This window comes from Panthera tigris, chromosome D4, assembly GCF_018350195.1.
Source record: "Panthera tigris isolate Pti1 chromosome D4, P.tigris_Pti1_mat1.1, whole genome shotgun sequence".
NCBI classification, from domain to species: Eukaryota; Metazoa; Chordata; class Mammalia; order Carnivora; family Felidae; genus Panthera; species Panthera tigris.
In genome coordinates this window covers 5,386,239-5,413,852 of record NC_056672.1, presented here as the reverse complement: position 1 = coordinate 5,413,852, position 27,614 = coordinate 5,386,239, and the positions used below count along the sequence as shown (strand labels likewise).

At 41.0% G+C, this 27,614-nt stretch overlaps 1 long non-coding RNA gene across 2 annotated transcripts in view; it reads left to right on the top strand.

Moving 5' to 3' along the window:
• Positions 1-2,844, top strand: part of LOC122233232 — a 44,393-nt gene extending 41,549 nt beyond the window's left edge. For both annotated transcript variants that reach the window (XR_006210750.1, XR_006210751.1), the window contains one exon: positions 2,576-2,844. This is a non-coding gene — a long non-coding RNA (uncharacterized LOC122233232). The remainder of the gene's footprint in view (positions 1-2,575) is intronic.
• The last annotated feature ends 24,770 nt before the right edge of the window (positions 2,845-27,614 follow it).

Below are 27,614 nucleotides of genomic sequence, written 5' to 3'. Positions count from 1 at the left end.
GACACTAAAATAAAATAATTTAAAAAAATAAAAATAAATTGAGTTGAATAGGTAAAAAGGAGGAGGGTGGGGCTTAGGAGAGGCTAACACAAGAAGGAAGGGAATCGACATGAAATAATCATCGTGAAGAAACAGGTCACGTGGACTGAAAGGCATGAGTTAGGGAGTAAAATGCTACACTTGGATAAATTGTGGAGGCATCTTGGCATGAATTTGTGCCATCGGTGCATTCAATTATTTCACTTGTAAATAGAATAACTTAGGAAAAATACTTTGTGCCAGATATATAATATATGTTTAACAAAGATCGTGGCAATTTTTTTCATATATAAATTTAGATAAGCCAAGATAAAATATTCAGAGAAATGAATACTGTATTTTAACAAGTAAAAATAATATCAAAATACATTCACAAGAAAATGTTTCACTTGTCATGTAGAGTTTACATTAAGAGATACTCTCTCCAAAGCTTTGGGACTTCCCTTGCACTCAGACTAAATACATTAACACAGTAATTCTTAAATTTGTACATTGTTTAACACTTTCCAAATCTGGTGTTATTTCCCTTGGTTGATATAAACCTTTTGGAAGAAAATGGGACAGGAATCAGGGGGTCATTTGAATAATTAAAGAAAGTAACTTACAGAGAAATTGTTCTTATTTGAGGGGATAACTTTAATAAGCGACTAAAGGGGATCAGACTGAGGTGGTTGCATTAATCTTTGTTCGTTCAGATTTAATATTCTCATTTTCCTCTTTTATACAGAGCTCTTTCCATTAAATCCTGCTACAACTTGTTTCTTTTTTTATCTATTTAAAAAAAATTTTTTTAAGTTTATTTATTTTTGAGAAAGAGTGTGAGCAGGGGAAGGGCAGAGAGAGAGGGAGACACAGAATCCGAAGCAGGCTTCAGGTTCTGAGCCGTCAGCACAGAGCCCGACACGGGGCTCGAACCCATGAACTGCGAGATCATGACCAGAGCCGAAGTTGGACACTTAACCGACTAAGCCATCCAGCCACCTCTGCTACAACTTGTTTCTAAAGAGAAAAATGGTAAAATACTTCTCTGCATGTGAGTGAAAGATGTTAGAACTTGAGTCTCCCGTGCACAAGGAATGCCAGTTTGAATAAAGGAACATTACTTGTTCTGGCAAATTCCCCAACATGATTGTGGGTGATTGCATTTACCTTAAATACAGTGACAGAAGCTTAAAGGCAGGCCGCCTTCTTAGTTTGTTGTAAAACTGCTGACATTAAAATGAAAACAAAAGCTAGGGTGTTATTCATGGTCAAGACCAGAAAAAAATTTAAGCGAAAAAAATTTTAAACTAGAGATTCTGTTGGCACCCAGGACGTATGGATTCTCATTTAAAATTAATAGTTCCCACTTACTAAGCTATTACTTACGGTATAAACAACAGAAGGAAATAAATAGGTTTTTTCCGATATATATGCATCTTCCTTTTGTGTCATGTGCAGTGTGCCAGCAATGTGGAATTATTTGATTGTTTTTAAATCCTCATTTTCGCGTTTTTCAACATTGTAAAACGTTGCTACAAACACAACCTAATTAAGAACAGACAAAAAGAGCGAGAAAGAGGAAAAAATGCTATTTTGTTTGTTCTCCCTGCTGAAGCATTTAGAAATGACAAATGCGTGCTTGGATTTTCTTTATGTGTGGTGGTTTTGGGTTCATAAAAAAGATAAACTATTTTGTCAGATCACTGGTTAGGCGCGCATTTCAGTGATGTGTTCGCTGAATAGATATCACATTTTTCTGCTCCCCATAAAAACACTTGTATCTTCAAGAGGGAATTACACCATAGAAATTGGTTTAAATGATGTTGAGCATCACAGTGCTTCCACGGACAATTCTTACAGACCTGAATGAAAGAACAAAAAAGGGATAAAAATACAGATTTTTTTTTTTAGTGGTGTAGAGAAATTAAAATATTAAAAAGGACGGATTCTCCACCAGTCGTGATGGTGTATTGTCACCCACGCGTGTATTAGCTATTTTTGCATAACAAATCACCCCAAAACGTATGCAGCAGCTTAAAAACAACAAATCCAAGATGGCTCCCACGGTTCCGGAGGATTGGGAATCTGGGGGGCGGCTTCGCCAACTGGTTCTGGCTCAGGATCTCTCATGAGGTGGTCGTCAAGGTGTTGGCCAGGCCTTTGAGAATTTGGAAAGTTGCTCGAGGGCTGCGGTTCCTCACCTCTCCACAGGCAGTCCAGCATGGTGGCTAGCTTCCCCAAAGACAGCACTGTGGGGACCCAAGAAAGAGAGAGGGGCAGAGCCATGCTACCTGTTATGACCTACTGTCTACGCCACACCACCCCTTCTCCTTAGTCTCTGTGTTAGAAGTGAGTCACTAAGCCCAGCGAATACTCAACAGAGTTAATCAGGTAAGGATATGGGCAAGAGGTGGGCCAATTTTCTTAACGGCGTAGAGGAATGAAAATACAAACCATGATCCCTGAACACAAGAAATAGCTCAGCCATATGTAATTAACTTCCTGGTTAAAAAAAATGTTCTCATCAGGTCTTGTATGTTTCATTTTTTTCCAGATGTGAATTATGTTGTACCAGTGGTCACTCCTGAACTGGAACATTGGCCTTTGAAATAAATCTTAGAGTTTCCAGCTTCCACGAACATCCACTCTAAGTGAGCATCTAGTGAGGCTGTTGGAATTCTCATCAAACTTCCCCTGGTTATAAAGACACTTGATTTTAAGATAAACGTTCTGTGAAGGAATACATGACAGAAAGCACAGACTGTGAGAGGGAATAAGCTCCCAGACCACTGGCATTGAGTTTTCCCGAAGACGAGCGAGGCCCGGAAGGCTACTGGAAACACTTCATTTCTGTAAATAAAGATCAAGTCTCACTATTTAGATTTGAGCTAAATTTCCATGCATTCCTGTTAAACTGGTGGCGTGTCAGGTACAGATTACAATTTTCCACTCTCTAGTTTCCTCTGTAAAATAGAAGTTAGTGACTTTGGTTCAAATAGATAATGAACATAAGGGGTTGAAAGTATCCTACGACAAGCAACAGCAAAATGTAACTGAACCCACGCTTCTGGGTTTTGGTGTTTTTTTGTTTTTTTTTTTTAATGTTAATTTATTTTTGAGAGAGAGAGAGAGAGCCTGCATATCAGGGGGGGGACGGGCAGAGAAAGAGAGGGGGACAGATGCTCTAAAGTGGGCTCTGCCCTGTCAGCACAGAGCACGATGGAGGGTTCGAACTCCCGAACCATGGGATCGTGACCTGAGCTGAAGTGGGATGCTCGACTCACTAAGCCACCCAGGCACCCCCCTCCATGCTTTTGTTTAAAAATTTTTTTATATACATTTATATATTTTTGACAGACAGAGATCGAGCACAAGTGGGGGAGGGGCAGAGAGAGAGGGAGACACCGAATCCGAAGCAGGCTCCAGGCTCCGAGCTGTCAGCACAGAGCCCGACGCGGGGCTCGAACCCACAAACCACGAGATCATGACCTGAGCCGAAGTCAGACGGTCAACCGACTGAGCCACCCAGGCGCCCCATGCTTTTGTTTTAAACGAAGAGTCATTTTATCGTAAAGCAGTGGTACTCAGGATTTTTGTTTTGTTTTGTTTTTACTCCCTCGGTTCCTTCACATTCTTGATGCCTTTTAAGGATCCCAAGGAGCTTTTATTTGTGTGAATTCTAACTATCCATCTTTACCATATTGGAAACTGAAATTGAGAATTTAAAATCTTTTTTATCGATTGACTGATCTGAAAATAGCAACAGGGAGCACATTTTACGTTCGTAACATGTTGGCATTACCACGAAACGAATTCTGATTTCACAGGCGCTCTGGTGTCAGACATAAACTATCAGTTACTTTTGGAACATAAAATAACATAATGAAAGCCACAACTTGAAAAGGAATTTGCTTGCCTTGGCTTATTTACCATAGTTCAAAAAGCTGTGAAAGGTGTTAACATCTTAGCAAAGTTTTTTCAGTTATGATGAACTTGTTTTCTTGGTTTGCTGATTATTACCTTTGCCTACAATATGAATGGTGCACTATTTTCTTTCTTTTTTTAATTATTTTTTTTCATGTCTATTTACTTTTGAGAGAGAGAGAGAGAGAGAATGAACAGGGGAGGGTCAGAGAGAGAAGGAGACACAGAATCTGAAGCAGGCTCCAGGCTCTGAGCTATCAGCACAGAGCCTGATGCAGGGCTTGAATCCACGCACAGTGAGACCATGACCCGAGCTGAAGTCAGATACTTAACTGACTGAGCCACCCAGGTGACCCCTGTCTTTATTTTTATTTATTTTTGGGAGAGAGAGCGAGTGAGGAAAGGGCAAGAGAGAGGGAGACAGAATCCCAAGCAGGCTCCACACTGTCAGTGCAGAGCCTGATGCAGGGCTTGAACCCAGGAACTGTGAGATCATGACCTGGGCTGAAACCAAGAGTTAAGCATCTGCTTAACTGACTGAGCTACCCGGGTGCCCCAGTGCACGGTTTTCTGTTGCCACCGTGGCATATTACCACAAACTTAGAGATCTGCGGTAACAAACATCCATTTCTTATCTCATAGTTCTGTAGGCCAGAAGTGGAGGACCCCATGGCTTATCCAGTTCTCCACTCACATGCTCACAGGCTGAAGTCAAGGTGTTGACAGGACTTCATCCACTTCCGGAGAGCCTGAGCAAGAAAGGAGCTTTTAAGCTTATTATTAATTCAATGTTGGCCCAAATCATTCCTTGCGGCTGTAGGATTGAACTCTGTTTCCTTTCTGGAAGGCAACTGGAGGTCATTCTCAACACCAAGAGTTTTTTAGACAAGAAAAATCATATAGGTTAGAAACTCAGATCCGCACAAAGAAAGAAAGAGCATGGGAGAATGAACAATAGTAGGTAAAATATAAAAGTTTTATTTTTCTTATCCTTAAATGATTTAACAGAGAACAGTCTGCTTAAAATAGTACTAGCAAGTGTATTTAATTATGTATGTCTTTGTATACACAAAACATATGGAGATATATGCCTATGTATAAATGAAATAACGGCAATAATACAAGCTATGGGAGGGAGAAATTCGGCATTTTTTTGTTACTATATGGTACTGGCACCAATGGTGAAGTAGGGTAGTGTTCTTTGACATTGGAATGGAATTTGTCGTAAATGTCTATTGCAAACACCAGAACAACAACTAAAAACTGTTTCTAAAAAGAAGGGTAATGGATATGCTAAGAAAGGGGAACAAGTGAAATCCTATCATGCTCAGTCAAAACCACAAAAGGCAGAAAAAGAGTGGAGGACAAAAATAGGAACGAGAATTAACACCAATCTTCAAATGCTTCCAAAAATTAAGGGGGAGGGAACATAGTCTAACTTATTCTATGAGATGAGCTTCACCCTAATACCAAACCCAAGACATGTTGAGAAAAGCGTAGCCCGGTATCCTTTGTCAATAAAAATGCGAAAAATCCTCAGTAAAATCATAGCAAAACAAAGTTAGAAAATATTTTTTTAAAAAAATAAATGGCACCTGGGTGGTTCAGTCAGTTAAGCAACCAACTCTTGGTTTCAGCTCAGGTCATGAGGTCTCACAGTCATGAGATTGAGCCCCGCATCCAGCTCCACACTGAGTGCGGAACCTGAATGGTATTCTCTCTCTTCCTCTTTCTCTGCGCCCCCCCCCACCCCCATCAAAATAAATAGACAAACTTTATCTATTTTTTCAAGTTTACTTGAGAGAGAGAGAGTAAACAGGGGAGGGCAGAGAGAGAGGGAGAGAGAGAGAGAGAATCCCAAGCAGGGTCCCAACATGGGGCTCTAACCCACAAACTGTGAGATCATAACCTGACCTGAAATCAAGAGTCAGACACTTAACTGACTGAACCACTCATGTGCCCCTAAATAAACTTAAAAAAAATGATACACTATGGCCAGATGGCCAGGAAAGCAACAATGTCTCAACATAGGACAATCAATAAATAAAATATACTACATTAATAGAATAAAGGCAAAAAGGAACACATGGTCATTTTACTCTATGAAGAAAAACATTTTCGATAAAATCTAACATTAATGATAAAAACACTTAACAAAGTAGAAATAGAAAAAAATTACATTAACAGAATAAAGTTCAGGTGTGAAAAACCCACTGCTAACATTATACTCAGTGGTGAAAGACTAAAAGGTTTTTCTCTAAGCTCAGGAACAAGACAAGAATGTCTACTTTGGCTACTTGTATTCAACATGGTATTGGAAGTTCTAGCCAGAGCAATTAGGCAAGAAAAAAGAAATAAAGGACATTCAAATTGTAAAGGCAGAAATGGACTATCTCTACTTATAGATGACATTATCCTACATATACAAAATCCTAATATCTATTAGATCGGATCCTTTGACACCAGCAAAATTGCAGGGTACAAGGTGAACACAAAAACTCAGTTGTATTTCTGTAGGCCAGCAAAGAACAATCCCAAAAGGAAATTTTCAATTTATAACAGCATTCAGAGGAATAAAATACTTAGGGGAAAATATAATCAAGGAGATGTAAGTTTGTACACTTAAAACTCCAGGTGATGGTTGAAATAAATGGAACTGTATCCCATTTTCATGGATTGGAAGACTAAATATTGTTAAGATGGCAATACTACCCAAAGGGCCCTAAAGCTTCAGTACCATTTCTGTTAGAGAGAGAGAGAATTTGGAAGGCTCACATTTGTCCTTTCAACTTACTCTACAGATGCAATAATCAATATGGGGTATCAGCATAAGGATAGATATATAAGCCAATGGAGTAGAATTGAAAGTCCAGAAGGAAACCCATACGTCTTTGGCTTATTGATTTTCAACAAGGGTATCAAGACCATTCAGTGTTGAAAAAAAAATGTTTAATACCTGGTAGTAGAATAAATAGATATTTACATGCAAAAGAATGAAGTTAGAGCCCTACTTCATACCCTATCCAAAAATTAACTCCAAATGGATAAGCAATCTAAAATATGCAAACCAGAAGTATGAAACTACTAGAAGAAAGCAGAGAGATGAATATTTGCAAACTTACATTTGGCAGTGGTTTTTTTTTGTTTGTTTGTTTGTTTTCAGGTCTGCCACCTAAAAGAAGCAACAAAAGAATGAAGAGATAAATTGGACTCCAGTAAAATCCAGACCTTTCATGCATCTAAGGGTGTTATCAAGAAAGGGAAAAGAAACTCCAGAGAATAACAGAAAATATTTGCAAATAATATGTGTGGTGAAAGTTTGCCATCCCGAACACATAAAGAACCCTGACAATTAGCAAAAAATAGACAAACCCCCCGGTTAAAAAATGAGCAAAGTACTTGAATATACATTTCTCCAAAGAACATGTACGTATAGCCCACAAGCACATGAGAAGATGCTCAACATCATTAGTCGCTAGAGAAATGCAAATCAAAACCAAAATGAGACACCATGTCATACATATTAGGACTGCCTTTTTTTTATTTTTATTTTTTTTTTTGAGAGAGAGAGAGAAAAAGACAGCGTGAGTGGGGGAGGGGCAGAGAGAGAGACCCACACACAGACTCTGAAGCAGGCTCCAAACTGAGGGCAGAGAGACCCATGTGGGGCTCCAACTCACGAACCGCGAGATCACGACCTGAGTCGAAGTCAGACATTTAACCAACTGAGCCACCCAGCTGCCCCACGAATATAGTTTTTGGATGCAAATAAGTATTGGCGAGGATGTGGACAAATTGGAACCCTTGTACATTTCTGATAGGAATGTAGAAGACGCAGCCACCGTGCAAAAGCGTTTGACTCTTTCTCAGAAAGTTAGAATTGTCAACACAGCAATTCCTCTCCTAGTTCTATTTCCCCCCCAAATGGAAAATAAGTACTCAAACAAATCTTGTTCACCAATATTTACGGCAGCACAATCCACAATAGCAAAAACGTGGAAACAAGCCAAATGTTTGGCAGGAGTTGACTAAGTAAACAAAATGTGCCATCTACACACGACGGAGTACTATTCTGTCATAGAGAAGAAGGAAGTATGGATACCTGCAAATATATGCTGTAAGATAAACCTTGAAAACATTATGCTAAGTAAAGACGCTGGCCACAAAAGGCTATATCTTGTATGATTCTATTCATATGAAACATCCAAGATGGTTAAATCCATGAGGACAGAAAGCATATTGGTTATAGCTAGGGTCTAAGAACCAATTGGGGTGTGACTATTTAATGGGTATGGGATTTTAATGAAGTGATGAAAACGTTTCAGAAATTGATATAGCTGTGGGTTATACAACATTGGGAATGTTCTAAATACCACTTAACTATATATTTTAAAATAGTTAACTCTGGGGTACTTGGGTGGCTCAGCTGTTTAAGCCTCCCACTCTCGATTTCGGCTCAGGTCATGATCTCACAGTTTGTGAGTTCGAGCCCCGTGTGGGGCTCTGTGCTGACAGTGCAGAGCATGCTTGGGATTCTCTCTCTCCTCTCTCTGCCCCTCCCCTGCTCGCTCTCAAAAAATAAATAAACTAAAATAAATAGATCAATCAATCAATAAAATGGTTAATTTTATGTTGTGTGAATTTTACCTACATCAAAAAATAAAAAGAAAGCACAAACCGAAGAAAACAACAAAGTCGACAAAATTGACAGGTGGATTTTTAGCAATCTATTTGTTTGGGATATAGTGCTTTCCACCTCCCTCATTAACAAACTTGTGGAAAGGAGAGTCTATATTCCATAATCACTTCCTTGCTCATCCATTGTAACCTAACGTTGCATCAATGCCCTCTTCTCCATAACTCCAGTGAACTTACTCTCTAAGCAGGTAGAACTAGCCTCTCATTTTCTTAATCTCTTGAGCTTCCTCTGACTTCTCTGGTTCACTGGACATTTATGTGCTCTCGACAATTTTATAGAGTAATAGGAAATAAAGAATTGTATGTTCAAGTTTCACTACAAGTTAAATAGCTATTACTCTCACAGAAGAGGGGACGATTATTTTTTAGTGCTGGGAGGAGTGAAGCCTTACAGGAAATGTGACATTTCACTACCTTAATAAATGACAAGTGTGAGTGATCAGTCCCATTTCAACAAACACGGGGGAAGAAAGGAGAAGAAAGGAGAAGAGGAAAGTGTATTTACAGATGGGAAAGACAGAGACTTAGGGAGAAGAACCACCTGACATTCACCATTTTTTACATATTTATTTATTTTGAGAAAGAAAGCACAGCGGGGGGAGGGCCAGAGGGAGGGAGAGGGAGAATCCCAAGCAGGTTCTGCACTGTTGGTACAGAACCTGATATGGGGGTTGATCCCGTGAACCATGAGATCATAACCTGAGCCAAAGTCAAGAGGCAGACGCTGAACCGACTGAGCCACCCAGGGGCCCCAGGATTCACCATCTTAAAAGTAAGATTCACAAATGTCTTTTCCCTCATTCCAAAGGATCAAATTATATTTTAAATGGCATGATAAAGGTTTTACAATATCTTAAAATGTTTATATTTCTTAATGGACTTGTGTAACTTACTTTTTAAAGTTGACGACAATGTCTTGAAGTGGTTGTTTTCAAGCTAAACAGGAATATATTATGACTTTGTCTAATGCTCTCCTGCACAGCACATCCTTCCTATTTTTTTCCTGTTCCTTATTTCCGCCAGCATCACAGTGACTGCTGGCAAGTGACATATAAGAACGCAAATGATAAGCTTGAACTTTGGCTCATGGGAGTGAAGGAAATCTCATATCATGCCGTCAAAAAATGAATCACACTGAAATTTTAACATTTAAAATGTTCACATTATAAAACATATTTCGGTGGGTCCTGGAGACTGGCATTTAAGCAGACTTTTACCTGGAGCTACAATTATTTTGCCTGATGACTCAATTTATACCAACAAAGAGGTCAGTTCAATAATCCGAAGTTGAAAAGGGGAAATCACTTAATACATAAGCAGGCAGAAAACAAAACAAAACACATTTCTTTCTTCATATCCTTTATTAAGCTTAGAAAATAAAGCAAAACAAAAGAAGATATTAAAAGGAGGTGGAAATGAAATCGGAACCAGAGAGGCAGCATAGAGGCTCCCCGATGGTTTGTACTAGTAGGAGCTACAGCCCGCTAACTTCTGGATAGAAGACACAATCTGGTTAAGACTGATTGATCGCTGGTTTGCATATACCCAACCACTTCCCATATACTTTTATGGAGCGATCAACGACCGCCAGGCCCGTGGCTAATCCTCTGGAATTTAGCATCAGTAAAATATGAATCACCACTTCCCTCCAGGAACTCACAGTCATCTTGGGAAACCTTCACATAAACAGGAGTCTATCATTTTGGCAGTATTCCTGTAAAACTGATGTGCGAATTTCCACGCTTTCCTACGATGCAGCAGTTGTGTTTCTTGGTGTGTTTCCCACGGAAACTCTTGCGTGAGCCCAAGGAGGCGTGAAAAAATATCCATGGCAGGCCTCATATGTAACAGTGAGCAACTGGCAACAACTTAAACCTTCCTTAACAAAGCAACAGATGAATTAGGTGAAGGCAGAACCATAAAACTGAGCACATTATAACACTTAAAAATATACATATTTATTTGTATATATGCTTATGTAGACATATACACACATGTACCTCCCCAAATAGATTTCAGTAACATAGTATACTCTTTCAAAGTTGTTCTTTCTAAAAAGTGTTTATTTATTTATTATTTTTGAGAGCAAGAGATAGAGAGTCAGCAGGGGAGGGGCAGAGAGAGAGGGAGACGGAATCCCAAGCAGGCTCCGCGTGCTGTGTGGGGCTCCAGCCCACCAACCGTGAGATCATGACCCGACCTGAAATCAAGGCAGAGATACTCAATTGACTGAGCCACCCAGGCGCCCCCAAAGATGTTCTTTTGTGTAACTTACATAAATTCATAACATAAAAATAATATGATTTGTGGTTTATAAATACCCATTCATCTAAGTATTAAAATATGCCCAAAAGTTACACATTAAATTCACGAGAGGGTTGCCTCCTTATGGAGGAAAGATCTCACGCATTCCATAATTGTTTATTGCGACCTTGGGGACAGGGTGCTGAAGTCACGGAGCTTGTACGTGAGAGCAGGGATGTGGACGGACACTCGTAAACATAGAACAATGTCGGGTGGTGAAGAAATAGGATAGAGTCATGTGCTCAAGAGAGACTACAGGGCTGCTTCAGACTGGGAAGCTGGGAAGAGCCAGAGGAAGGTGGCGTGAGAGGGCATCGACCGTGTTAAAACCAAGGGGAGGAAGGAGCATTGCAGGTAGAGGGAGGACCGGGCGCCGTGAACTCAAGTAAGAGGCCAGTCCGGATCAGTCGCGAAGAGAGGGGAGAAGGGCAGCAGAGAAAGGTGAGGTACAGATCACGGTGACTGTGGGCCACGCCATCAAAGAGAGGTGGCTTCCATTTGAAGGGGAATAGGATGTATGGGAGCCTATGAGGCAAAGGAATGATGGGACATAGTTTACCTTTTAAAGACTCACTCTGGGGGCTGCTTGAAGAACAGCTTATTAAAGAATCGTGAGGGTCAGACTAGCCAGGAGGTTATTGTGGAGTCCAGGCGGCAGGCTAAGTGAGTGACGGGTGGACAGGGAGAGATGTGCAATGGCGTGGTGTTTGGGAAAATGCCCAAGTAGATTGGATTAAGAGAGAATGGGCAAGGAAAAGAGAAGAATTCAGAAAATCTCCTGGTTTCTGGCTTGAGGAAGGGCGTGTGTCCTACTCTATTGGGGAAGTGGCAGGAGAACCGGGTTTGGGGACACGGAAGTTAGGAGTTCTGTTTGGCCACATTAAGTCTGAGATGTTTATTACACGTCCGTGCATAGGTACGTGTCATGAGTTGGATGTAGCCGTCAAGGTGGTGGCAAGAGGGAGGAGGAAGGGGAGAGTCATTGGCACGTGGGTGATGACTGAAAAGAAGTGGTGGACCAGAGCACCAGCAATGGTGAAAATTTAGAAATTTTCTAAAGGGGTCTTGGATCCAGAACTCCTTCTCCAACAGCATAAAACCAAGCAAATTGGACAAAAAGAAAAAAAAAAAAAAAGAGCTAGCCAAGGAAGGGGAAGTGGAGACAAATGTCCAGGCAGCACAGAGGACAGATTCAAGGTCCCGATCTCGTGGTCCGTGGATGTGAGCCCCGCATCGGGCTCTGTGCTGATGGCTCAGAGCCTGGATCCCGCTTCGGATTCTGTGTCTCCCTCTCTCTCTGCCTCCTGCCCCCATTCGCTCTCTCTCTCTCTCTCTCTCTCTCTCAAAAACAAATAAACATTAAAAAAATAAAAAGACAGGCTGCACCTACGACAGAATGTTACGAATACATGGTGCAAATACAAGTATTTGGCTTCTTTGTCCTTTTCTATATTTTACGCATTGTTCCAAAGGGACAGCACATGCTTGCCCACACCTGTAATTATGGTGGGAGGGTAGCTATTATTTTCTGTGATGGAGCCAGCCAGCTGGGTTTAATTTTAAGAAAGCAGTTCACAACTGGGTAGAGAGTGTTTGGGGGAGGTGATGACTTTTCTAGAGCTCCTAAGCAGTTCCGATTCTCCTCTTCCTGAAACGTAAAAAAGACTGTGCTCCCCAGAACCAGGCAGATGGATCGACTCTCCTGAACGATTCAGGCCAACAGGTTACGACTGGAAGTGTCCTCTGTCGCTTCTGGACCAAGGCCCCGAGACGCTGGAGAAGCTCCCCGTGTCATTCTTCTGTCAGAGGAAACCTGACGCTTTGTGTGAAATGGGTCTTGAGAAGCCCCTGGCGACACTGAGATGCCACGTGGAGCCTGGTTGCCCTGGAGATTTGCTCAGAATCACAATGAACTCTGCAGAAGCAAAAAAAAAAAAAAAAAAAAAAAAAAAAAAGGACTTTCTTAGGTTCAGCAACTGAGGTTATGGTGGTGTTTGTTGTTACCCCAACACAACTCAGCCTCAACCTCCTACCGTGTGAATCTCCCTGTACCTACCCCGGAGCCTAGACCCTACCATGTGCCAAAGGAAGACGGCTGTTATCCCCTGTGAATTCAGCTTCTTACTAACCTGCCCAGAGGCTTATTTTTTATCTCCTGACATTGTCTCTTCTCTGCCAAAATCGTGTGGGCTGGATAAAGAGGCCTTTCCAGAATGCTACGTGAAGAAATCAGTTGGTTAAGGCTGGAGAGTCAAGCCGACAGAAGATAGAATTTGCATAATCCTAAGGCTTCAGCCGGGGGACTGGTCCCCAGGTGGTATGGGTTGAATTGCAGCCCCCACGTTTCTTCAGTTGAAGTTTTTTTTTCTTTTTTTAAAGTTTATTTATTTATTTTGAGAGAGACATAGACCGTGTGACCTGGGGAGGGGCAGAGAGGCGGAGAGAATTCCACGCAGGCTTCCGGCTGTCAGAGCCCGATGAACCCAGGAAGCTGCGAGATCATGATCTGAGCCGAAACCAAGGGTAGGACACTGAACCGACTGAGCCACCCGGGTGCCCCTCTTCTGTTGAAGTAGTAACCCCCGCACTGCAGAATGTGACAACACGGTGTTGGAACCCTGGCTGACCCCTACCCCCGGGGGTCACCATGGCCTGGGAGACAGTGAGCCCCGTGTCCTGCAGCCAGGCAGCTGCTGGGCTCCAGGAGCAGGGGAGGCCAGGCTGTCCTCTCCCACGGCACTGAGCCTAGCCTGACCATCAGCAGGTCAGAGACAAAGCACAATCTCAGGGGGAAGCAGAGACCAGTGGCAGGACGACAGGGCTGACCTTTTTTCTTGCGGGAAGATAGCAGATGGGGCTAGAGTCTAACAGTCTGGTGCAAATGTGCCCAGATCCCGGACCCGAGTCCCATCAGGGACAGGGGTAAATCCTAATGAGAAATCAGCAAGCTATGGGAAGTTTCCAGGGACCCCACAATGCCGTGCAAATGGGAGAGGTAGATATTAAGGCCATTCTCCACTCATAGAAAATAGATGTCTTCCAGGTAATTTTTATTCTTGCCGATTAATGTTTTCACGCTCAGGTTATACATTAGGGAAGCTATTTCAGGGGCTCTTAAATGCATGAAACGAATTCCTGTGATTTTTTCCAGAGTTAAGTCTGTAGACTGCGGATTTCCACAGATGCAAATTGCTGTGCTAGAGGCTGAACCACGGGTCCCACCTGCCACGAATGCATCGTGCGTGTAAGTCAGGGACCGGCGCGAAGGTGTCCGAGGGTAGCTAAAGCCCATCAGACAAAATGAGTCACAACTATTTGTCTTAACGCCTTGTTTTCTCAATGATTTGTTTCTAGTTAAATGTCACCTACTGTTTTCTTACTTATCTAAGAATTTTATTTAAACTATGTTCATTGTAATGTCTTGTTGGCATAGGTTTAAACTATCTTAATCGTCGCATATTATTATAGCTCATTATCATCCATGTTTTCGTTTGTGCTCATTCTCATTAAGTAAAATAAAAATGTAGAATTAAAAAAAAAACAGAGACTTTCTAGAGCAGTTTTAGGTTCGTAGCAAGACAAAGTGCAGGGAATTACTGTATACCCTCTATCCCCATAAATGCACAGCCTCCCCTCCTGTCAACATTCTGCCCCAGAGTGGTACATGTGCTACAATCCACGTAGCTACCGTGAACCAACTAAGTCACGAGCCATGTCAATAGTTGAGTGTATTTTTGTGGGTCTATTTCTGTGCTGTCCATTCTGTTCCATTGATCTGTTTTCACATCAATACCGCACGCTCTTGATTACTTTACCTTCATAGTAAGTCCTTCCGCGTAGGATAGTGTCAATCCTCCAACTTTGTTCTCCCCCTTCCATATTGTGTTGGCTATTCTGGGTCTCCACACGAATGCTAGATTTAGTTTGTCGATATCCACAAAATAAGCTGGTAGGGTTTTGACTGTGATTGTGTTGAATCTGTAATCAAAGATGGAAGAACTGACGTGTCGGCAACATGCCGTATATGCATAAGTCCACTAAATGCTGGGAGTGGTATCCCATCGTATCCACGTCCAGGCCATACACAGTGGAGGGATTATACAGGCATGCACACCAGAGGTGGGAACTTCGGGGCTATCTTAGAAATGCGGTCATGACACTGCCCTATATTAAAGTGACTTAAGACATATAACCCATAAATGCAGTGTGTGGTCCTTGCTCGACCCTGGTTTGAACAAACCAGTTATAAAAAGACATTTGGGGGACAACTTGGTAAAGATCATAGGAACTGTGGTTAATTTTGGTGAAGTGATCATGGCAGTTTCAGGTTTCTTTTTTCAAATATTTATTTATTTTGAGAGGGAGAGAGTGTGAAAGGGAGAAGGGCAGAGAGAGAGGAAGACAGAGGATCCGAAGTAGGCTCTGCACCGTCAACGCAGAGCCCGATGCGGGGCTTGAACCCACGATCCACAAGATGATGACCTGAGCCAAAGTCGCAGTTGGACCCTTAACGGACTGAGCCACCCAGGTGCCCCGTGTTTCAGATATCTTGATTTAAAAAGTCTTATGTTTTAAAGTTCCCAATGGAAATATTTAGAAAGAAAGTGTCCAAATGTCTGTACTTCCCTTGAAAATATTTCTTCCAAAACAAGAATTAGAAGACACAATTATGGCAAGATGTTAACGGTTGTCATATCTAGATGACAAATGCTTTCCACCAGGATTTTCAGTACAAAAAGACAAACAACAGAGAAGTGAGAAGAAACAACAAGGCCTCGGCACCAGTCTTTCGGAGTATGTACATGGCTGACGGAATTTGTTTTTAATAACTTTTTATTTTAAAGATTTTTAGATTTGCTGGGAAGTTGCAAAGAGAGTAGAGTTCCAATCTGCCCTCGGCCCGGCTTCCCCCATGTTATCTTAGCCAACCAGTATTTGCCAAAACCAACAGAAAGAGACTAGCATGGGTATGATCTAACTAAACTACAGATTTATTGGGATCTCATGAGTTTATCTTTTTTTTTTTTTTCTTTCTAGTGTTCGGAGGCTCCACGTTGCATTTAGTTTTGCTTAGACTGTGGGGAACGTCAAAGTTTTTAGTATCATGGGAAAAACTTGGAGAAGCCAGCTGGGTGCATCGAGCTTTCCCCCTCAGTAGAAGAAAGCTAAGAATGTAATTAATGACCGGCTGCATGCTTTACTTGATTTTTGCCCAGTGATTAGTAAAAGCCATTCGGGGATAAGAGTTTAATAAGGTGAATAGTAACTTTATAAAGTAACACAGGAGATTGTTCATATTTGAACAAATGGACCAGGAAAACACATCACCACCACCACTACCGACAGCAACGACAAGAAAACAGAAAAAAACACTCTTCCGATTTACAAAATATTTGTCGGTTTTTGCTTTTGGCTTTCCTCTCACAAAGGGTAGAGACAGAAATAAAATACAAGGGGTCTCTCATCCATGGAAAGGTTTTAGTCCGTATCTACCCTTGGCAAAACTGAAACCTAAACCATGAGCGAGAGAGCCTTAGTTTTCTGCCTTCTGCAAGTCAGCTGAAACTTAATGAGTCGAATCAGTACTTTCAAAATTAGTAATGAACAAAGTCAACAATAAGCCTGGAAATTGCTCCATTAAAAATTCTTTTTCAAGGACAATGCCGGAAGAATTGATGTCTTTATTTCATTGGGGGGGGGAATGAAACATTTATTCGTACTGCGTACGATATCATTACAGAGCTCTCACTTTGCTGGTCCACGTGGGACCACATCTGCCTGGGGGAGGGGGGGGGATGACTGCTTTAATCCTTTCCATATGTGACTTTGACAATGGATCCTCAGGAGAGTACATTTCTCAACGCTGATATAAATTATAATTTCTGCCAAAAGACTGACATATTGGTTGGTTTAGAAAGGTCTATTATCGAATTCCAGATAAGCTTGGCAGTTTTTGATACTAAATCACATGCTCAGACACTGTCACATTTGGAATCTTGCTGGAGATGTGGATTTAAAGCTCACTGGTGTGAATTTGAAGCCCGGTTGCTTTACAGGTGCAGCAGCTTGACAAGGCAGAGTCTTCAACTGTCCAAAAAGCAATCAAATTGCTGTGGATGATACACATGTCCTTCACTCGCAGGGCCCCGTGAGCCTCAGGGTTGAATCAAGAGCGACTTCGTGTGGCTCTTAGGTTGTTCAAAACCAACAGAATGGCCTTTATTTCCAGGCCTAGCGCTAAGATATCACTCTGACGAGACGGGCGTTTTTGTGAATTCCCAGTGTTTATTTCCTCATTGTGATTATGTGTCCACGTGAGAAGCAAAAAAACTGGTATAATAATTAAAATTACATTACAAGGGAACTATTAGAGGGGTCTCCCCTTTTCTCTCGGGAGTTAGATAAAATTTAATGAATTGCTCATTTCTGTGCTCTGTGGAATCTTAACACTTTCCTCCAAAGTCATGAAATGTTCCAGATGATGTAAGATCTCATAATCTTCCTGGATGATAATTTCTGTTTCCTTATTTCACAGATCACTTTGTACCCATGATACCTTGTATCTTAACTCACAAATGAAACTAACTCCCCTCCTTAATTTCAACAACCACGCTAATGAGGAAATAACAACGCTGTCATGTTAATGCTGGGTCACAAAATACAAAAATAGCCATTAGACATGGTGGAAATGTAAATGTAAAATGTAATTGTAAATTCGATGCAAAATGACATTGAAATAAAAATCAGGTAAACCTCAAAATAGGAGATGACTAGAAAATCACTAGAAGAGTACTAGAAGTAGTCCATTACAATAAAATTTATAATTTCAAATTTTATTCTGAAAAAAAAAATCTATTCCGAAACCAGAATTTAATGTATTACGACTAGAATGAGGCTTACACTCTGAACACAGTACAGTGATATTAAGAAACATAAAATTAAGTAAAAGAGAGTTTGAGAGAGATTGAAAATGTCAATTGAGAGAGATCAATGAAAAGCTATTAAGGTATGAGAAGTAGAGAACAGCAAAGAAAGAACATTATTTTTTTTTTTTGTCTGCCTAATTCCAAAATACAACACATCAGTTGATTTTGAACAGTGGAATCGCTGGATAGATCCATTCGCAAACCTAGCTCTGTGCCTTTATTGGCATGCGCATTCGACTTTTGTGTAAGTCCAATAATGTAATGTTATAATTATCACACAATCTCATGCTTTCTAAAGTAGTTAAGAGAATAAATAAGAAGAATAAATAAATAAATAAATAAATAAATAAATAAATAAAAATAATAAATAAATAAGAATCACTTCTAGACTATTTTGTAGTAACCCATATATTCACCATTTCCATGGCTCTTTATTTCTTCCTATGGAGTTAATTGCCACCCGATGTAAAATTTTTTCCCAGACAAAAAGACTTCTTTGTAGCGTTTCTGATATGTCAATCCTGTTAGCAATAAATCCTTTCACCCTTTGATGATCTGGACCTGTCTTGATTTCACTTTTGGTTCCGAAGGAACGTTTTTCTGGAAATAGAACTCTTGGTGGCTCATCCCCCAGCAGTTTGACTGTGCCATTCCAGTGTCTTCTGCTTTACATCATGTCTAGTTAAAAACATGAAAAGAAAGAAGGAACCAAAGCCCATGCTCAAAATTAAAGGGGAAAAAAAAATCAGTTCATATATTCCCAGATGTTATACGTAAGACAGACTTTAAAGCAGCAACTAAATTATATTCAAACAAGTAAAATAAACTGGGCTCAAGGAATTATCACGCGAGAATAATCTCTATTTGAATAAACCAATAGAGATTCTAGAAGAGATAGAATTTATTTTTTATAAAAATGATCTAAGGGAATTTCTGTAGTTGGATAAGGATAATAATTGGAATGGAAAAAAAATCACCTATGGGGTTTAACATCACATCAAGAGGGTGAAAGGAAAAGCAGAGAACTAGCATACAGATAAATAGCAATGAAAATATCCGCGGAACAAAGGAAAATGATAAAATAAACCTAAAGAGGAGAAAGCTGTGGGAAACCACTGTGTGCACCAACCTGTAACAGAAGTCTCAACCCAGAGAGGAGAGGAAGACCACAGCAGAAAACATATTGTAAGAAATAATGGCCAACCGCTTACCATGAAGCTCAAAAAATCCCAAAGAAATAAATACAAAGAGATCCACACGTAGGCACATCCTGGTCCAAAGACACAAAGACAAAGAGAAAATCGTGGAAGCAGCAAGAAAAAGAAGTGACTGCTCGCACACAGGAAAGCATCGATAGGATTAACAGCTGACTTCTAACCCCAGATGCTATAAGTTGGAAGACATTGGAATGGCATATTCGAACTGCTGGGGCATGAGCAGGACAGTGCACCAAGAATTCTGTTTCCTTTGGAACCAAAAGGGAAATCAAGACACGTCCAGATCATCAAAGGGTGAAAGGATTTATTGCTAACAGGATTGACATATCAGAAATGCTACAAAGAAGTCTTTTTGTCTGGGAAAAAATTTTACGTCGGGTGGCAATTAGCTCCATAGGAAGAAATAAAGAGCCCGTGAAAATGGTGAATATGTGGGTTACCACAAAATATTCTAGACGTGATTTTTTTCTTATTTCTTCTCTTAACTACTCTAAACAGCATGAGATTGTGTAAGTGATAATTATAACACCACATTATTGGACTTACACAAAAGTCGAATACGCATGCCAATAATAGCACAGGGCTAGGTTTGCAAATGGATCTATATTAGAGAACAGTTGTTATATTTTATCAGAGTTAAGTTCTGGTTAATGTGAACTAGGTTGCAAAAAATTAGGAAATAGTGTAATCCCTCAGCAACCATTAAAAAACCCTCAAAAATATAGTTAAGAACCAACATAGTCTTTAAAATGCTGCAGTGAAATAAATTTTTCACAAAAGGTATCAGCGAGCAGAAAAACAGAGGGTCAAAAGACAGGAGTGACACAGAAAACAAATATCAGAATGTGCTGTGACTGTGACAGAACTAGAAATTGGCAGCAAAAAGAAATTTGGTAAATCTAAACATATGCAGAAGTCAAAGAATTCACTTCTAAATAACCACTGGGTCAAAAAAATTCATGAGAGATGGGGTGCCTGGGTGGTTCAGTCGGTTAAGGTCATGATCTCGCGGTTTGTGAGCTGGAGCCCCACATTGGGCTCCGTGCTGACAGTGTAGGGCCTGCTAGAGATTCTGTCTCTCCCTCTCTCTCTGACCCTCCCCCACTCACTCTCTCTGTCTGTTTCTCAAAAATAAATACATAAATTTTAAAAACTTGCAAGAGAATTTTGGAAAATATTTTGAACTGAATGAAAATCAAAATACGACACACTGTATTTCTGCAGAGCTTAGAGAAAAACATATGCATGTAAATGCTTATATCAGGAAACCAGAAAAGTCTCCAACCCACAACCTAAGCTTCCCCTCAAGAAACTGGAAAAACATGCAGTAAAAAGCCAGACTTCAGTTTTTGATGTTCGACTACTGATCATGTTTAGGCCTCACTGTCCCTCTTCCCCTCTGCCTGCCTTCTGGACAAGCTTCTGGAAAGTCCTGGTGCTGGGGCACCATGGTGGCTCAGTCAGTTAAGAGTTTGACTTGACTCAGGTCATGATCTCACAGTTCATGGGTTCGAGCCCTGCATCAGGCTCTCTGCTGTCAGCACAGAGCCCACTTCAGGTCCGTCTCCCTCTCTCTCTGCTCCTCCCTTGCTCGTGCTGTCTCTCAAAAATAAATAAACATTAAAAAAAAAAACAGGAAAAAGAAAAAAAAATCAAAAAATAAAAAATGGGAGCCCTGGTGTTCCCTCCTAGGCATCCATGGGAAGTTGAAACCACACCTGAAAATCCGCACCCAACCCACAAATGCCTAACCACCATTAGAACCACAAGCCATTTTCCTCACCTTGTTTTCTCTAGCCATTTTCATTCCTGCTTGGGTGTGGCCTTTCCCTCTCAAGAAAGCATCATTGCAATAATAACAAACATTTCATTTCCTCCTGGTGAATGCGTGGGGCATCATCAGTCTTGACATGCAGACCAAATTCTGGGTGTGGAGAAAATAAAAAGGAGTTCAGTGGATGTGAAGCATCCAATGAGTAGGACGCGGGCCGTCTGGATAAGAGGGGACATGCCCAGGGTTAACTCTGAGACAGTAGCAGTGGGTACGGCACCGTAGAGTACCACGGGATCTAAGAAAGACAGGACTCAGGGTTTCGCATGAAGTGTCCAATGTGGCGTTTTACCTGGAACCTACACTGGAAGGTGGGAACCTCAGAACCACCAAGGCATCTCATCTCATCTCATCTCATCTCATCTCATCTCATCTCATCTCATCTCATCTCATCTTTTTCAGAAGTAAGTCATTTCTAACAGTTTAATCTCAGCTGCAAATATTCGGGTCAAGTAGTCACGTGGCTTGGTCAGAAATGCCTGCGGGAACCCGGATTTCCGTGGATTGTCACTGCGTGCTTTGGAAACTCCTCTCTCCCCTGTGCCCCTGCCGGGCTGCAGGACCTCTCGTGGGGAAGAGGTCATCAACGTGGCTTCGCTGATAGAGTTTTGTTGAAGCGACAAGAGTTATTTTCGCCTCACAACCATTGATTCTGTGTGTTCCAAGCAGATGTTTAGTGAAGATGGTCACCTTTTAAATGCATGATAAATGTACAAATATGTTCACGGCAACGCTTGGATGAAAAAATGCGGCAATGATTTATTTCAGACGCTAGGCAGTTGTCAAACAATATTAATGTCTGCAAATCAATAGATGAGCACAGAAGAATTGCATCCAGGTCTGTGAGACAGATGGCAGCATAATGGAGTCCGTCTTTCGTCGACTTAACCAAATTCCTCCCGTTCCTAATGCCTCTTCCCTTAGGAGGAACAGGCTTTGGTATGACATGTGCACAAGTGGACTTCCTACTTAACAGCTGTGATGACAGCAACAGCCAGATGGTTGTTAGACAGGCCCTTTGCATGAATGACAACTCTATGCAGAGGTGACAAGACGCTGCAAAACTTTTCATAAACGTTTCAGAAAGCCAGAGGAAATCGGGGCGCCTGCGTGGCTCAGTCGGTTGGGCGTCCGATTTCGGCTCCGGTCACGATCTCCCGGTTCGTGGGTTCGAGCCCCGCGTGGGGCTCTGTGCTGACAGCTCAGAGCCTGGATCCTGTTTCAGATTCTGTGTCTCCCTCTCTCTCTGCCCCTCCCTCCCCCATGTTTTGTCTCTCTCCTTCAAAAATAAACAAACATCTAAAAAATTTTAAAAAAAGAAAAGAAATTAGAGGAAACCAAGAGCTTACAAATAACATGGACGGAGGCTAAAAGCTGGCTGAACCTAGTTACCGTTTGGCTAATCAGGGAACTAGGGAAATCCAAGCCAAGGTGCCCGTTTGAAAAAGCCATGAAGCCAAGCAGGGACTCCTGAGGAAGCCCTGGGCGGTGTAGCCGCACTGCTGAGACAGGCTTAGGGGCCAGAGCCACAGAGCCTTGGGGACACATCAGGCTGTGAGCTGAGCCTCACTGCCAGGGAGCAACCAAGAGCGGCTGGAGGAGGCTTCTTGTCCCAGTTGCAAGCCAGCCTCACGGAGACTCTGCTGGTATTGAAGTGTCAGCCCCCTGTCGTCGAGCAGGACAGGGTGAGCCCGTTCTGTACCGGATGACAAACCTGCAGGAGGCTCCGAGGTTTCCCTTCTGCGAAATCTGCAGGCCAGTCAGTTCCCGGGAGGAGTCACAGTCTCAGCTCCAGCCTTCCCAATGACAGTCTCCAGGGGACAGCGCCCCGGAGGCTACACGGAAAGCATGCACCCTGTGCGATTCTTACGCGCCTATATTCTTTGAAACAAATTTTTTAATGTTTGTTTATTTTTGAGAGACAGCGAAAGCAGGGAGGGGCAGAGAGGGACACAGAATCCAAAAGAGAGCTCCAGGCTCTGAGCTGTCAGCACCGACCCCGACGTGGGGCTCGAACCCAAGAACCCGAGATCATGACCTGAGCGGAAGTCAGACGCTGAACCAACTGGGCCACCCAGATGCCCCCTTGTACCCCTGTATTTAAAGAATGCTAGGATTTATTTGGGATCCAGAAGGCAAGGAGAGCCATTTGCCTGAATTTCTTAACTTAAAAAAAATCAGTCCCAAAAGTTACTTATCAAAACGGATTACATATTAAGTCATTTAAACGGAATTTAACAGATACCGCACAATGCCCAGAAGCTAAATCAAGACATAATGAAGAAGATCAGGAGAATATCAACATCTGAAGCCATATGCTTTCACGCGAAGAAAAGCACAGCTTAGGGAAATAAAAGCACGAGAGCGATGCAGAGAGCAAAAGAAAAGAAAGCTCAACTTTATATTTTGTGTGTGTGAGAGTGATAAATAACTCTGACTGCCATTCAAAGAAACAGAAAATAGTAAAATACGTTTAACTTGGCCAACTGAAGAAACTATAAATCACTCATTCAAGGATCTATCCAAACGAGGCAATGAGCAACGTATAGTTTAAGGAAAAGTTCACAAAGTACTAATTACTTTCTGGATGAATATTTAGTTATGATTAAATCCAGTTTTTAACACATGATGAATTATCATACTGAAAAATACAATGCTTTCTGAAATCACTTCACTTAATAAAATTTGAGGTTCGCAACCTCCAAAATGCATCTAGAGACAGCCTATTAAAAAATGGAGCACAGAAGAACAAGTCAGATAAGTGATGAAATGATGAAACACACAACAGGTTTATTTCTATGAAGTTAGACAATCAGGAGAGACATGAACACAATTCAATGTCACTGATTAAACATCAAAAACTTTAAGTCTTCTGGAAAATTATGACTCTGTACCAGAGAGAGAGTGTCCCATAGGATTTTTTTCTTTTAGAAGAAATTTCTGAACCACATTTTATTCTTAAATGTACTATTTATAACCCAATCTAAGTTTCTGGTAAAAAGCTTTTTTTCCATAAGAAACTATCATTTATTATTAAATTATATTCAATAAATTATGATTTATTAAAATTAAGTAAAATGGAATGGAAATGCACAATTCTTTCTTTTCTTAAGAGCCCAAATCACCAGAATGACTTTTTTTTTAAGTTTATTTATTTATTGTTGAGAGAGAGAGCATGAGCAGGAGAGGGACAGAAAGAGAGAGAGAGAGAGAGAGAGAGAGAGAGAGAGAGAATCCCAAGCAGGCTCTATGCTGTTAGTGCAAAGCCCACCACGGGCTGCACAAACTGTGAGATCAAGACCTGAGCTGAGATCAAGAGTCACATGCTTAACCAACAGAGCCACCCAGGAGCCCTGGAAATGTGTAATTTTTAGTAAATATTTTGATAGAGTTAGAGTTAATGGTGGTGTTCTGAATTTACAGACTTAATCATTAAAGTCTTCTCTTTTAGCATTTTGACTATACTACTTTTGTTTAGCCTGGCTGGAGGCTTGTGCATTTTATCGATCTTTTCAAAGAATCAGCCTTTGGGTTTGTTGATTTTCTCTGCTGCTTTCTTGCTTCCAATTTCACGGATTTCTGCTCTAATTTTTATTATTCTTTTCCTCCTCCCTACTTTTGATTTAATTTACTCCTTTTTCTAATTGATTAAGGTGAAAACTCAGATTACTATTTTTTACATATTAGATCTAAATATAGACCTATCTAGATTTTGATTTGTAGATCTTAGATCTTTCTTCTTTTTTGACATACTCATTGAATGCTATAAATTTCCTCTGAAGCACTGCTTTTGCTGTCCCCTGTCAACTTTGATAAGTTGTGTTTTCATTTTTACTTCGTTCGTTTATTCTCTTGAGATGTCTTTTTGACCCATGTGTTAGTTAGATGTGTGTTGTTGAATCTTCATGTATTTTGGAAGTTTCTAGCTATCTTGCTGTTATTGATTTCTAGTCTGATTTCATTCTGATCGGAGAAGAGACATTGTGTTTATTTGCGTTTTTCAAGAATTTGTTAAGTGTGTTTTATGGCCCAGAATGTGGTCTATCTTGGTGACTGTCCCAAGCGAGCTTGAGGAGGATGTGTATTCTGCGAGCGTTGGATGAAGTGGTTCATGGGTGTCTGATATGCCCTGTGGATTGATGATGTTCTTGAGATCAATTACATCATTACTGATTTACTGACATATCCATTTCTAATAGACCAGTGTCGGAGTCTCCAACTGCAATAAATCCACTAATTTATCTTATTCTCCTTGTAGAGTCATCAGTTTCTGCCTCACGTATTTAAGTGCCATAAGTGTCGTTACGTAATGCTTTTCTTTTCTTTTCTTTTTTAAGTTTATTTTATTTCTTTGTAATTTCTACGCCCAACACGGGGCTCAAACTCACAGCCCCGAAATCGAGCGTCACATGCTTTACTGACTGAGCCAGCCAGGCATCCCAGTGCTTTTCTTTGTTCCTGACAACCGGCTGAAATTCATACAACTACTTCTGTTTTCTTTTGATTAGGGTTAGCAAGGTATATTTATCAGTATCTCTTTGCTTTTGATCTATTTGTGTTTTCTTATCTAAAGTGGGTTCTTTATAAACAACATATAATTGGGTCCTGGTTTTTGATCTACTGACAGTCTGTGCCTTTTAATTATTAATATAATTGGATTAGTGTCTACTATATTTTCTACTCTTTTCTATTTGTTGTCCTTGTTCTTTGTTCATGGTTTTGTCTTCCGTTCTTTTTCTGCATTGTGTGGCTTAAATATTTAATATGATTCCATTTTCTCTCCCTTCTTAGCATATCAATTATACTTACGCCTTCTCTTTTGTTTATTAATAGACTTTCATTACTTCAATCATTTTTATTTTTATTTTTTTACTTCCATCATTTTTAATTGGCTTTGTCATATTTGTGCCCTTTATTGTAAAACCACCCTAGACCTCTTTCGGACTTAAGTAGATAGAAACAACAAATAAACCTATAGGCAGCATCAGGCTAATATATTTAGTGCACGTAAGAAGATGAAAAGTCAGCTCTTTTAATCCAGGGAGAAATAAGAGGAAAGAAATCACCTTTAAAGTTAAAAACACATTTTAAAAATGCAAATATTCGGACTGGTATTGCAATTGTGTCTTGAGGTCATTTGATTTACGCCATCCCGGAGACTGAATTACAGAGTCAGGGGAAAGAGCAGAGCCAGGGTGAGGGGTCTCTAAAGGCCAGAGAGAAGAAAGTATCTGGTGATGTCAAAGTGTTCAGATAACCAGAAATCAGGACTGAAAATAAGGCACTGGACTGGGCAAATAGTGAGGTCCTCTCGGGGAAGAGGGCCATTCGTAAGCCTGTACAGAAATTTGATGTCGTTCCCATAGGGATGATGTCTCCCATGGTGGAAACTTTGCTGTGGCTCCTTTCTCTTGGAAGAAGTACAGAGAAAGCACCATTTTGTCTCAATTAAACCCACGCTTTTCGGGCTTTTCCCGCTTCCCATGAATTGGGATCATATTTATACAGTACTAGAATTAGCACCTGAGTAAAATTTACACAAGAATTTCCGAGGACTACATACATTTTTTAAAGACTTCGAGGCTTAACGCATTTAGGTAAAATAGACAAAAACCATTCTCTTTAGTTGGATTATTAATTATTTAAATTGGAAGTTGATTTGGAACACGGAGGTTTTGTGGAAAAGCAACAAAGCTTGCATTTGGCCTGAACCACGAACTCAAGAGGCTAAAAAAGGACTGAAATAAATAAAGAAAAATCCAAGACACTAAAAACGTGGGAAAGGTCTGACATAGCCATCTTCTGAATGCAGAGTTCAGCAGATAATGTAGACATAAGGAATGTGGTCAAATTAAATGAAAAATCTAGAAATACATTACTTTGACATTTTGCATCCCCAACAGAGTCCTAGCGAATAGTGTCTGTATTTGGGTTGTGTTTCCAAAAGGTGTACGTCCGAGTTTTTCAGTTTCCATATGGCGGGTGGTGGGGGGGTGGGGACGGAGGGGAAAAAAAGGAATATCAAGGGCTTCCAGTTCAATTCAATGGGTTCTAATCTTTATTCTCTCACCAAATATTTTTAAACATTTTTTAAATGTTTATTTATTTTTGAGAGACAGAGAGAGAGTGTGAAGGGGGAAGAGGCAGAGAGAGAGGGAGACAGAATCTGAAGCAGGCTCTCCAGGCTCTGAGCTCTCAGCACAGAGCCCGACGCAGGGCTCGAACTCCCAAACTGTGAGATCACGACCTGATCCGAAGTCGGATGCTTAACTGACTGAGCCAGTTAGTTAACCTGGGCCTCAGGAGGTCCTCACCAAATCCTTTTCAAAAGGACAATAAATGGATTTTAAGAAAGACATATACCCACAAGACTACAGCAAAAAAGAGAAGATTACAATCTTGCAAGCGAAAAAGCACACCCAAAGGATCCAATCCCAGACTGGCAGGGGGAAAGCTGAGAACACACACATGCGTACTACAGGGGTCCCTGGAGCCTGGGGAGCCAGTGACAGACCGTGTCCCCCACGAGTGGAGGCGAACCAGCCCTGCGGCAATGCCCCGTCCCAGGGAACGTTGCTCCCAGGCTTGGGTTCACCCAAACTCACAAGATCCACCTGTTCATGCTGGGCATTTTCTCTTTGTCAAAGGCGAGGGGGGTTACACGGGGCGGGAACACCAGGTGGCAGAATCATT